General features: G+C 37.2%; 1 protein-coding gene across 1 annotated transcript in view; it reads left to right on the top strand.

The window, feature by feature from the left end:
* LOC112628891 (cytosolic carboxypeptidase 4-like) overlaps positions 1–14,081 on the top strand; it is a 464,052-nt gene that overhangs the window by 112,332 nt on the left and 337,639 nt on the right. The gene's annotated exons all lie outside the window — the stretch shown is intronic.

Below are 14,081 nucleotides of genomic sequence, written 5' to 3'. Positions count from 1 at the left end.
AGGGGTCTTTACACAGACAAAATACGGGAGAACTGCCAAGTGAAGGTAGGTGCAGTTAGGCCGTATTGGATGACCCAAACCAGGGACATATCATTTCCTACTGATGATAAAGAGGATGCTGCCTGTTCATACACATATATGCAAATCTAAAACTATATGTATTTATACATATTTCTAGGTAACGCATTTTACTTATGATAAAGAAGATGTGGCTTGGTGACACACATGGATATCTACATACACTTATATTTTCCAGTTCTGTGTTTATATGTATACAGATAACATTTTTGAGCCATTACTCAGAAAACAACAATGGCAATCTCATTGGCAATATCTAGGCACTTGGAGACAAGAAATGCTTTACTCTCTTGCCATTCTCAAACACCATAGTTCCTTCTTGGAAGATGAAGGGAACCACTTGAAGACAATTAACGCATTGGCTCAGAGAACCAGACTCCCAGCCACAGCAGGGAAAGGCTGGATCTCTGAGAATCGTGGGGATTGTTAATGAGCCAAGGGAAGGAGAACCGTTATCCAAATGAGCCTTTTTGATGCTCTTTCCTGTTGAGAAATATTTTAGATTTGACCAAAACAAATTCAGGGGGCAAGAGGGGAAGAAATAATGGGCATATGAGAGGAGAGAGGATGGAGGGGAGTCCAAGAAGCCAAAGGCAGCTAAGTCATTGCCCACACTTTGAGTGTCGGAATGGATGGGAAAATTGAGCTGTTGGGAAAGTGTTTCCTGGTAAATGAGGAGGCATCTGGTCATGCACTTCACATCCAAAGGTAGAGAGAAAGCCATTCATCCTGGGACCATCTTATTTCTAGCTTATTTTCATGAATTTTCCTCCTGTTCCTGTTGGGCGGCTGTTGCAGTGTGACTTCTTCCCCAATGGCCAGTGAAGCCTAGAAAGATGTAGCAGTATGCCTTAATACTGCTTTGGAAGGCTCTGGTTTTCTGAGACTTGATTATCTAAATGCAGTAATTAACTTGCTCACCACACTGGGCTATAGACCATAGACTACAGAAACTTAAATTTAAGTGCAGGGCTCTTTCCTCCATAGAGCTGCTGCTGCTGATTTCTTTTGGCATCACAACCGCTTCCGCCTGCCCTGGCCCCTTCAACACCCCTCAGTGTCTGAAGGCTTCGTGTGTTTGGTATCATTGTGGTGTTTTCAGACTCTCCCTCTGACAGCAAGCACTTCCACCTGCCAGCATATATATTTCAACTTGTCTTTTCATCTTTTCCTTTACTAAGCTATCTTGGGTGTAGGCATGCCTGGATTTTTTTTCCTTCTTTCCCTTTTTCCCCCTCTCTCCTCTGCTGCTCATTCAGGGAAGATTGAGCAGAACTGGCATTGCTTGCTTTCGTCAAATTGATTGTGCCCATCTGTTTGATCCAATGCAGTGAGGATTAGTTGCCTGCAAACTGGAACAAAAAGAAATCTATCAAAGAAATGCCTTTTCTAATTCAAGTCTAAAGAATTTGATGTCAGGCTTCAAATACAATGACTGCTATATAGGTTATTATAAGGAGATAGTATTATTTGCCCCTACCTTTCCACACCATTTCACACAACTATTAGTTTTTCAATTGCATCCTGACCAAGGGGATTGAAGCTAGAGGTCCTTCCATGACCTCTGACCTTTCCTAGGCTGGTGCAGCTCCTTAAGGGCAGGATACCTGAACACAGGGTGTGATTAATATGTCTACTTTGAATAGATTTGAATTAAGTTTGGCAGACATGGAGTTTGGTGGAGATCAGCAGGAGGGAAACTACCTATTTCACCCAGACATTTGTATGGTAATATATTTTCCTATTCGTTACGAAGCAGTTGACCACGCAGATTGTGATTCTTGCCAAAAGGACCTGAAAACTACATGGTTGTGAGGGAGATCACCCTGAGCATTTCTTGACCCCCAAAATATTCCAGCCAATAAGCTTATGGTCACAAAAAGATGACAGAGAGAACATTTATAAAATCTACTGGTTTAAAACCATCAATAGGTTTTTTGAGAACCATTTGATTAGTTTCTGAAGAATAAAGTTAAATCCTGAGATGTAATAATCAGCAGAGTGAAACCTAGAACTTTTGTTGGTATCAGGATTCTTATTGTAATACAAAGAGTGTAACCAATGTTTGTCAACACAAATCTGTGTATGTTTTAAAGAGGAGACCTCTACCACCCTCCTCCCCTCCTGCCTCTTCCTTGGATATAACAGGGTTTCCAGCATCCCACAAGAAGATTTGTGGTGTTGTTGCACGGAAAGAATTATGAATAACAAGGTGGGTGAGGGGGCTCTTCTCCAAAGATCTGCCCTAAAGAAATACAAGAATGGCTGTGTGCCATGGCTCATACCTGTAATTCCAGCACTTTGGGCCTAGGCGGGCGGATCACAAGGTCAGAAGTTCGAGACCAGCCTGACCAACATGGCGAAACCCTGTCTTGAACCCAGGAGGTGGAGGTTGCAGTGAGCCAAGATCGTGCCACTGCACTCCAGCCTGGGTGACAGAGGGAGACTCTGTCTCAAAAAAAAAAAAAAAAAAAAAAAAAAAAAAAAAAAATGCAAGGATGTGGTACTGCATCCTCTCCTAGGCACACAGACAGCATTAACTCCTGGGGAGTGATCAGCCAGGAAGACAAAGTGTGGCTGCACACTGTGGACATCGTGTTTTCTGACAATAGGTTTCATGCTTCATTTACCATAAAAACAATTAGAGTGTAGTCAATATCCACAGAGCAACTCACCATTTTTCAAGAGCAGAAGAGCAGAGATAGCGGATGTTTGCCTAGTGACTGACGCTTAAAATGAAGTACATGCATGCTTTGTTATGTGTTTCCTTTTGCAGTCTTCTTCTTCCCAGTTGCTCATTTCAGAAATGTCTGCATACTCATGAAAGCATCTTTTGATCTTTCCTTTCCTTTTGCTTTCTCCTTCCTGTCAATCTTATCCCTGGAAATAATTGTGTGTGCACTGCAGGAATGCTAAGCTTCTTCTTCAGGAGGAGCCGTTTATCCATTGTGACAGGTCTTTTGCAAAGTCATTTAAGTTTTGCCGAGTCAGCCACTGTTCTTCTCGATTTGTATCCCTCCATTGCCTCTTGCTCTTCTCAGCCGAGCCCCCCACCCTCCATTTGTCCCTCCACTAATAACAAGAGAAAGCTAAAGCTCAGAGCTTCAGAGCTGTGCCTCAGCAATGGCTCAATACCTCTCATGTTCTCCGAAATTATAGTCCTGTTGCTTTAGCCTGGGCTCACCTTAGTATCTACATAAACTAGGTTTGTTTGACGGGATAACACTAAAAGAATAAAAATTCTACATAGATCTTAGAAAAAAATGTTTAATAATTTAAAAAACGCTTGATTTTCATTTGTAAAAGTATGATTTTGTTCTTTAGAATGAGAAAATGAAATTAGGAAGGCAGACAAAAGCGCCCCTATCCCTGTCTCATCATCCTGATAACTACTGTCAACATTTTGGTGAAGTAGCTTAAATTATTTTTCTCGTTTTTAACTTAATCAGTTTATTGTTTTAAATTGACAGATAAAATTGTATGTGTTTATTGTGTACCATATGATGCCTTGCAGCACATATACATTGTAGAATGGCTAATTCTAGTAATTAACCTATGTATCACCCCACAAAGTTATCATTTTTGTGGTGGGAACATTTAACATCCACTCTTCTGTCATTTCTCAAGAATATAATATATTGTCATTAACTACATTCATCATGCTGACAATAAATTATTTGAACTTATTCGTAGGTTATATTTTTTACCTATAGATAAATAGACATACAGTACTCTCAAAAACAATGTACTATAGTTCTTCTTTTTGCAGCTTTATAAACACTGGTTGTTTCTATATTAAAACCTTTGCCATTTTTAGGAGAAAATGGGGTGCTGTTTTAATTTAGAATTTGCTGTTTTCTGATGCAAATAAAAATCCTTCTATATCATGAGTATTCTTTTTTATAAATTTCCTAATCATGTCTTTGTGCATTATTCTGTTAACCATTCCTTTTTTTAAAGAAGTTATATTTACATTTAATTTTAATTTTTGTGTTAAAGGTACTCAACTTCTGTTTGTCTTGTATGCTGCAAATATTTTCCCCAAATTGTCATTTACCTTTCACATTTTTTATATGGTTTATTGACATTGAATGTTTTTGCTTTCAAGTAATTATGCTTATCAATTCTTTTCTTTGCTTCTCTTGCCTTGGATAAAGCTATCTACCTCAGTTTAATAACAGATAAATTCACACCCACTGTTTATCTGTTATTGAACCAAGGTAGGCAGATAGTTTCATAGTGAGTATATTTACATATTATAATTTCTTTTACATTTTTACTATTGAATCATTTTGTATTTTTAAATAATCCACCTTTTATTACTGATGAGTAACGCTGGTTTATTACATAGTATGTACACATGCATGTATCTGGGTATATTTTTTGGATTTATATTCTGTTCCATTAGTCTGTCTGCCAGAGCACATAGTTTTTAATACTGTAGCTTTGTAATCTAAATGTATGATGTTGCAAACACCACCTCATTAGTATTTGTTTAAAAATGTGTTTTGCTACATTCCCTTCTTTATTTTCACTGATGCACTCTATAATGAGTTGTTAGCTGCCACTGGGATTTTAACCCAGGCAATATTAAAATTATAGATATTTTTGGTTTATTGACTGCTTGTCTATGTTACTTTTATAAAATCTGATATTTTTATTCACTTATTCAGATCTGCTTTGATGTTCATCAGTAAAGTATTGTAGGGATTCTTTTTGTATCCTTTTTATGTAGTTCCTGAATATATCATCAAAAACTTTTCATTTCAATATTTAAAAAAGTTTTGTTAATCTAAAAAGTGTATTTTTCACTACATTGCTTCTAAGTGCTTGTTTTAGTTATATAGGAAATTTCTGCGTTATTTATATATTTATTTGCAACTTCAATGAACTCTCTAGTTATACCTAAAAGTATTTCCATGGATTTTTCTGTTTGTCTGGATAGAAAACAGTATCATTTATAAATTTTGACCATCAGCTTTGCTTACTTCTTTTTCTTATCTTATGATCTTGGCTAGAGTTTTGAGACCAGTGTTTAAGGCTGAGGATTTTATGAGCATCCTCACCATAAACCTAACTTCAAAATGAGAATGACTCTAAGCACTTAAGAATTAAGTGGGCCGGGTGCGGTGGCTCAAGCCTGTAATCCCAGCACTTTGGGAGGCCGAGACAGGCGGATCACGAGGTCAGGAGATCGAGACTATCCTGGCTAACACGGTGAAACCCCGTCTCTACTAAAAAATACAAAAAACTAGCCGGGCGAGGTGGCGGGCGCCTGTAGTCCCAGCTACTCGGGAGGCTGAGGCAGGAGAATGGCGTAAACCCGGGAGGCGGAGCTTGCAGTGAGCTGAGATCCGGCCACTGCACTCCAGCCTGGGCGACAGAGCGAGACTCCGTCTCAAAAAAAAAAAAAAAAATTAAGTGAAATGGCTCTTGGTTTGATATTAATATTTGATATCTTCTTCATTATTACTATTTTTTCTTAGCTTATTAATTTAACAAAGTCCAGACTGGATGATTACTTTTATCAAAAACTTCTTTAGTATCTAGAAAAATAACTATTTACTTGAATTAATAAAATCTTATAGATTTTCTAATATTCAGCTACTTTACATTTCTAAGGAAAATGTATTTGGCTGTGATCTGAAATATTATTTTAATGTAGACAGTGATGTTACGTACTGTGAACTCAGGAGCTTTGTGCCTATATTTGTGAATGAGTGAAGTCTGTACTTGGTCTCTATTGTTCTATGACCTGGAGCACTTTAAATGTCCTAGGATACATCTGCACCTTGAGCATGTACATACTGCTTATAAAATCATCTGTGTTCTATTTATTTGAAACAAAAATATAATTTTTCCAATGTTAATTTTCCCAAATAAGAATTACCTATGGCATTTAAATTGTCTTATAATCATGTTCAGATCATTTTAAAATTCAACTTTGTGTTTAATTACTTGCATTGCTCATCTCTACCCATTCTATGCAATCATGTCCTCATTCTTTTTTCTCAATGTTGATTCATCTTACATTTTTCAGAGAACACCTTAAAAATAGTTTTTCTTTTTTAAAATGTAAATCAATGGAGTTTTTTTGCATATTAATACATATGTGAATATCTTTCTCTTCCCTTTGCCTAGGAATTCTACATTCCCTGCCTAGAGATTTTATGGGTAACACATTAAAACAGTGTAGACGTGTCCAAATTTACTCTGGTGTGTAATCTTATGGTAGCCAGCCTAATTTTTCTTTCTTTCTATGTACCCTGTTTTTTCTTTTTCTTTTTCTTTTCTTTCTTTTTTTTGGAGGGGGGGATGGGGGTATCTCTCTGTCCCCTAGACTGGAGTGCAGTGGGGCAACCTCAGCTCACTGCAACCTCCACCTCCTGGGTACAAGGGATTCTCTTGCCTTAGCCTCTTGAGTAGCTGGGATTACAAGTGCCTGCCATCATGTCTGGCTAATTTTTATATTTTTAGTAGAGACGGGTTTTCACCATGTTGGCCAGGCTAGTTTTGAACTCCTGACCTCAAGTGATCCACCCACTTCAGCCCCCCACAGTGCTGGGATTACAGGCGTGAGCCACTGCACCTGGCCGCACCCTGTCTGTTCCACCTTCATAGTTGTAGTAGTTTCTCTTTGTTCCCTAACACAAAGATTATTTTTCTACTACATCAAAAATATTTCCTTCTTTCCTCCCTTCTTTCTTTTTTCTTGTGTGTGTAGTTTAGTTCCTTTTAATTGATTTTGAATTATGGACATTCTATTCCCTTGAAACATGTCTCAATTATAAAGGATCAGTGATGCCACCCCACGTCTTCATTATCTTCCTCTGAAGTGTTTGGTATCTGTTTTCTAACCTCTTATCTGTTATCTCTTCTTCTTTAATCCTTTTTACCTCCTTGCCCCAATTCATCAAATTCTGGAAGTTTGTCTCAAGTTTGCCCTCACACATTCAATTTTCTGCAGCATAGACTCTCTATTCTTTGCTGATAACATATTTTAATTTTGGTGAATTTACATTTGGGTTTCATTGCACCCATTCCTCATCTTTCATGAGTTTCCTTTTATTCATATTTGTACTATTGCCAGCTCACTTTCCATTTGGATCAGTTATCTCTTGATTTATCGTCCCATAGATTCCTTTTTGAAAAACAACTTTCCAGATACCTTCATACAGGCTCCATGATGCTTGTTTCTGTGTCCTATGGCTAGTCATTCCCCTGAAGTGCACCACTGCCAAGCTTCTGGAAAGGCATTGGCCTCCTTGTACTTTTGCAGGATGTTTCACCACCTCTGGGTTGTGCTTCTTACCTGTTCCTGCTCTTCCAACTTCTTTTCCTCATTTTTTTGTTTATTCATTTTGAATCATGAGAGTTCTGCCATGACTTACAATTATTCAATAATGAAGAGTTTATATGTTCTTTAAACCCTTTTATGGTCTAGCTGGATGTAGAGAGGTCCTCTTGTTTTAATAGAAAGTAACCTTATTTAGGTGGTGCTTTCTCTTCAGTAATTCATGGTATTTTGGCTTTTACTTGAAAGTACAAGGTTGGGGTGGTTGTGTTGGAGAGGTTAAGGAAAGCAGGCATGGAGAAGTGAATGAAGATGGGAAATGCCCTACTAATATCTATGGGCCAAAATGGGAAATTTGGGATTGGAGACAATGGTTCCCATAAAGATCCCATTAGAGTAAAACAAAGGATGGAGTCTTAGTAGAATCTTTGGTTTCAAGTTAACTTTCTATTTCCATCAATTCCAAATTAATGCTACATGACTATTCTGGTAATAACTCTCTTTAATTGTCTGCTGTCATCTTAATTCTATTCAAATTTTTAAAAATTAGCCCATAGTAGGAAATATCTGAGAATATTCTTAGCTTCTTTCTATAGTTGCAGGCAAATAAATGCTACACGCAGGGAAATGCTGGAATGGAACTCCACCTGGGAGTCATTATAAATTATGAGTATCACGTCCTGCTTTAAAACATTAAATGGCTCCCTAACTGATCAACGCAAGAAGAAGTGCTAATTTTAGGCTGGGAAAACAATAGCAAAAACAAAACAAGCAAACAAACAAAAACCTTCTTTCATTAGCTGTTAAAGAAAAGCAAAATCAAATATATTTTGGTATGATTTTATGCTGATTCTTCTATAATAGATAAATTAAAATAGTGAAAACCCAGTGTTCATGTGTCTGTGAAGAAAGAGGTTTAGTAATATCATGCAGCTATTGGTAAATTGGTTTACTTTTCTCTGGAGAGCAATTTGGCAGTTCGTAAAAAGGCCCATAAAAATCTCTCATTTGATCCTATGTTTTCAGCTTACAGAATATTACTCAAGACAATAAACATAACAGAAAAGAATATTTAATATGTACATATTTATATAAATAGTACTTATTTCTCCACATAATTTTAAATAACTCAAATTCTTAGCAGTAAAAAAAAAGAACATTATTGATAATTTTCTGGACTACTATACTACCATGTAAATAATAGGTATATCAATTTATACATAAGATAATAAAGCAAACATTTATTAGGGCCTTACCCTGAACCAGATGCTGTGCTAAGCATTTTATAAATATTATTTCACTTAATCCTATAAATAATCCCATCTAGTAGATGCTATCATTAACATTCCCTTTTACAAACAAGGAAATTAAGTTTTATAGAGGCTAAGAAGTTTGCCAAATGTCATGAATATATTTAAGAGACTGTGCTGGCATTTGAATCTACTTTTGACTAACTCCATGGCTCAAGTTCTTATCCTTTATTATATTTAGCCTTTCAAATAATAGATGAAAACCAAAGCAGAATAATTAATGGTGTACGCATGCTGATTATGAGTTCAGCAACATACAACACTGACAAGGGTGGGGGGCATTAAATGTATAATCTAAACTTAATTTAGTTTTATTAATTTCTTTCTCTTTACAGTTCCTTAAAGTGTATGTTGGGTGCATGTATATCTGTGTGTGTTTCTTGGTAACTTTTAAAATTCAAAAGACTTGGGTTCATTTTGGACCATAAATATCCCTTGATTATTTTAATACTATTCAGGGAAGATTATTGTATACCATTATAGGTTGAATGCGTCGTAACCCATGGCGATTACAAAAGAGAAAAAGATTGCAGACACCAAGGAGTGAAAGTGCATTTTCTTCATATTGCATTTGCTGCTTACAAAATGTTACCACCTAATAACAACCATGAAAGTTAACCTAAAAGAATTCCTATTTTACAAGTGACTCCATGGGAGCCCAGGGAATCTAAGTGACTTGCTAGGTGTAGTTAAGTGATTTACACATTGCCAGTCAACGTGGGGGATCTCATTCGCCTCTGCCTCAGGCTCAACCAAATGAACTGCAGGTCTCTTGCCTATGAAACTATAAATACCTGAAAATAGAATAGGCTACCAGCCCCTGGAAAAGGATTTCAATCAAGAAACTCACTCTTACCACTCTCTATAGCAACTGCAGCCCTTCCCAGCCCTTGTCTTTTGTTGTTAATTCTAAAAATTGAAGGCAAATAAAACCTTTGAAGTTTTCCCAAACAGGAGCGGTTGTTTTCATTTAAGAAGGCTTCAAATAGCCTGGCATGGGTGGTCTAAGTTAACTCAATAACTTTTCATTAATATTTACAGCATTACCCCTTTCTCTTCTTTCTATCTAATTCTTATTTCTTTTTATTAAGTACCCTGTGACACCTATGGTTCTTATAACAGAGCTAGTCCTTTAGTTCAAAGCCATTTACCTACGAGAGCTAATCTACCAGATGTGCTAGAGGAAAACAAAAGTGTAAATACAACAGTGAAGGCAAAGGAGAGAAGGAAGAGAGGGAAGGAGAGAGGGAGGGAGGCTAATGAACAGGAAAAGAAATCAAGGTATTTGAACTAAGAGATCCTTATGGGGATAAAAAGCATCATAGAATGTTTACATTTTTGGTTTGAAAGATCCTGAACTTAGATTACTAATTTAGAAGAAAGATAGTGCCTTTTAAAGTTTCTGTGAACATTTCCACGTTTTACCTGATTTCTTCATCCTAGCCAATTGCCAAGTTGCCCTCTCTCAGGAAGGAGGGAAGTAAAGAACCCTAGCTACATTCTACTGTACCCAAGATGAAATAGTCTATCATTGCTTTCGCTGTCCTGTAAATTTCCATGAATTTCTCACGTTAGTACCTAGCATAGTTTTCTTTTTTTTTTTCCTCTCCTTTTTTCTCTTCTTTTATTTATTTATTTTTTTATTTTTAAGACAGAGTCTCACCACATTGCCCAGGCTGGTCTCAAACTCCTGGGCACAAGCAGTCCTCCTGCCTTGGTCTCTCAAAGTGCTGGGATTACAGATGTTAGCCACCACACCTGACCCCTAGCATAGTTTACATCATAGACACGTGGCTTAAATTCAAGGAAGTTTAATTCTGATTCAAAGTTTTTCTGGGATGACAAGCTCTGAGAATCTATGGAGGTGTCTTAACTTGTTTAGTCTCAGATTTTTTGGCTTTAACATTAGGGAATCTCCTTTCAGATCTAATATCGTACATTTATTCTCAAAGGTCCAGCCACTGACATCCTCACATTCTAACATCAGCAGTAGGGTTGCAATTCTGACTTCAAGATACAAAAGGCAAAGCAGTTGAATTATGCTAAGTGGCAAACAGCTTGTATTTGACTGAATAAAAATTAAATTTTATTTTTATGTTGACTATCCGGATAGATGATAAACAGAAGCTTACTAGTGCATAGGTAACAGAAAGGAGTTGTAAACAAGTAATGAGAAAAAGAGAGATGGAAACAAAGAGGTATGTTTAGAAGTGGACGTCAAGATATGTGGAAAATGATGTCAAACCAACATCCAGCATCCAAAGTAGAATCTGATACAAGATGACCCTTTACAAGGGACTTAAATGTTCTTACCAGGAATCTCAGTAGGTACTATTTTCTGTTTCTGGACACCGACACTTCAGGAGAAAGAAGTGATTACCTCTGCTTGGTCCTTTTAGTTTCTTTAGACAGGTTTGTCCAATTCAGACCTCAAGTATGTTCTAGTAAGCCAGAAAAAATATCTTCTATCATGTGAGAGCTCATCATAGACTTACTGACTCTGTTTGTGGTGAGAGATGAGCTTATTGGAAAATGAAGATAACTTAGCATAAGCCAATATTGTTTCAGTACGATAGGAATGGAAACTAAATTAGAGTCAATATGTTTATGATGTCTTGGCATTCATCATTTTATTATGTGGCTTTGAATCAGAAAATCTGACTAGCTCCCTATGCTTTGCCAGTGAGTAATAAAATAAGTAGAAGGAAGAGACGATAATGATATAGAATACCATGTGCCTGGAAGTGTGATAAAGATTTGATAGGCATTATCTTAAAGCAAGTTTAGAAAGTCATTATTATTATTATTATTAATTTTTTTAAAATTATACTTTAAGTTCTAGGGTACATGTGCACAACGTGCAGGTTTGTTACATATGTATACTTGTGCCATGTTGGTGTGCTGCACCCATGAACTCGTCAGCACCCATCAACTCATCATTTACATCATGTATAACTCCTAATGCTATCCCTCTCCCCTCCCCCTCCCCATAATAGGCCCCGGTGTGTGATGTTCCCCTTCCAGAGTCCGAGTGATCTCATTGTTCAATTCCCACCTATGAGTGAAAACATGCGGTGTTTGGTTTTCTGTTCTTGTGATAGTTTGCTGAGAATGATGGTTTCCAGCTGCATCCATGTCCCTACAAAGGGCACGAACTCATCCTTTTTTATGGCTGCATAGTATTCCATGGTGTATGTGTGCCACATTTCCTTAATCCAGTCTGTTACTGATGGACATTTGAGTTGATTCCAAGACTTTGCTGTTGTGAATAGTGCCGCAATAAACATACGTGTGCATGTGTCTTTATAGCAGCATGATTTATAATCCTTTGGGCATATACCTGGTAATGGGATGCCTGGGTCATATGGTATTTCTAGTTCTAGATCCTTGAGGAATTGCCATACTGTTTCCCACAATGATTGAACTGGTTTACAATCCCACCAACTGTGTAAAAGTGTTCTTATTTCTCCACATCCTCTCCAGCACGGGTTGTTTCCTGACTTTTTAACGATTGCCATTCTAACTGGTGTGAGATGTTATCTCATTGTAGTTTTGATTTGCATTGCTCTGATGGCCAGTGATGACGAGCATTTTTTCATGTGCCTGTTGGCTGTATGCATGTCTTCTTTTAAAAAATGTCTATTCAAATCCTTTGCCTATTTTTGATGGGGTTCTTTGTTTTTTTCTTGTAAATGTGTTTGAGTTCTTTGTAGGTTCTGGATATTAGACCTTTGTCAGATGAGTAGATTGCAAAAATTTTCTCCCATTCTGTAGGTTGCCTGTTCACTCTGTTGGTAGTTTCTTTTGCTGTGCAGAAGCTCTTTAGTTTTCATTAGATCCCATTTGTCAATTATGGCTTTTGTTGTCGTTGCTTTTGGTGTTTTAGACATGAAGTCCTTGCCCGTGCCTATGTCCTGAATGGTACTACCTAGGTTCTCTTCTAGGGTTTTTATGGTTTTAGGTCTAACATTTAAGTCTCTAATCCATCTTGAATTAATTTTCATATAAGGAGTATGGAAAGGATCCAATTTCAGCTTTCTACTTATGGCTAGCCAATTTTCCCAGCACCATTTATTAAATAGGGAATCCTTTTCCCATTTCTTGTTTTTCTCAGGTTTGTCAACGATCAGATGGCTGTAGATGTATGGTATTATTTCTGAGGGCTCTGTTCTGTTCCATTGGTCTATATCTCTGTTTTGGTACCAGTACCATGCTGTTTTGGTTACTGTAGCCTTGTAGTACAGTTTGAAGTCAGGTAGCGTGATCCTCCAGCTTTGTTCTTTTGACTTAGGAGTGTCTTGGCAATGCAGGCTCTTTTTTGGTTCCATATGAACTTTAAAGTAGTTTTTTCCAATTCTGTGAAGAAAGTCATTGGTAGCTTGATGGGGATGGCATTGAATCTGTAGATTACCTTGGGCAGTATGGCCATTTTCATGATACTGATTCTTCCTATCCATGAGCATGGTATGTTCTTCCATTTGTTTGTGTCCTCTTTTATTTCACTGAGCAGTGGTTTGTAGTTCTCCTTGAAGAGGTCCTTTACATGCCTTGAAAGTTGGATTCCTAGGTATTTTATTCTCTTTGAAGCAATTGTGAATGGAAGTTCATTCATGATTTGGCTCTCTGTTTGTTTGTTACTGGTGTATAAGAATGCTTGTGATTTTTGCACATTGATTTTGTATCCTGAAACTTTGCTGAAGTTGCTTATCAGCTTAAGGAGATTTTGGGCTGAGATGATGGGGTTTTCTAAATATACAATCATGTCATCTGCAAACAGGGACAATTTGACTTCTTCTTTTCCTAACTGGATACCCTTTATTTCTTTCTCTTGCCTGATTGCCCTAGCCAGAACTTCCAACACTATGTTGACTAGGAGTGGTGAGAGAGGGCATCCCTGTCTTGTGCCAGTTTTCAAAGGAAATGCTTCCAGTTTTTGCCCATTCAGTATGATATTGGCTGTGGGTTTGTCATAAATAGCTCTTACTATTTTGAGATACGTTCCATCAATACCGAATTTATTGAGAGTTTTTAGCATGAAGGTCTGTTGAATTTTGTGAAAGGCCTTTTCTGAATCTATTGAGATAATCATGTGGTTTTTGTCTTTGGTTCTGTTTATATGCTAGATTACGTTTATTGATTTGCGAATGTTGAACCAGCCTTGCATCCCAGGGAGGAAGCCCACTTGATCATGGTGGATAAGCTTTTTGAGTATCAATCATTGATACTCTTTCTTCCAGATGATCAAATCGGTTACTGAAGCTTGTGAATTTGTCACATATTTCTCGTGTCATGGTTTTTATCTCTGTCAGTTCGTTTATGGCCTTCTCTGTGTTGGTTATTCTATTATCCATTCTTCCATTCTTTTTCAAGATTTTTAGTTTCTTTGCGCTGGGTACATA

The sequence above is a fragment of the Theropithecus gelada genome, chromosome 7b (assembly GCF_003255815.1).
Source record: "Theropithecus gelada isolate Dixy chromosome 7b, Tgel_1.0, whole genome shotgun sequence".
In the NCBI taxonomy this organism is placed as follows: Eukaryota; Metazoa; Chordata; class Mammalia; order Primates; family Cercopithecidae; genus Theropithecus; species Theropithecus gelada.
Note: the sequence above shows the minus strand (reverse complement) of the source record. Positions and strands in the feature narration are given on the sequence as shown.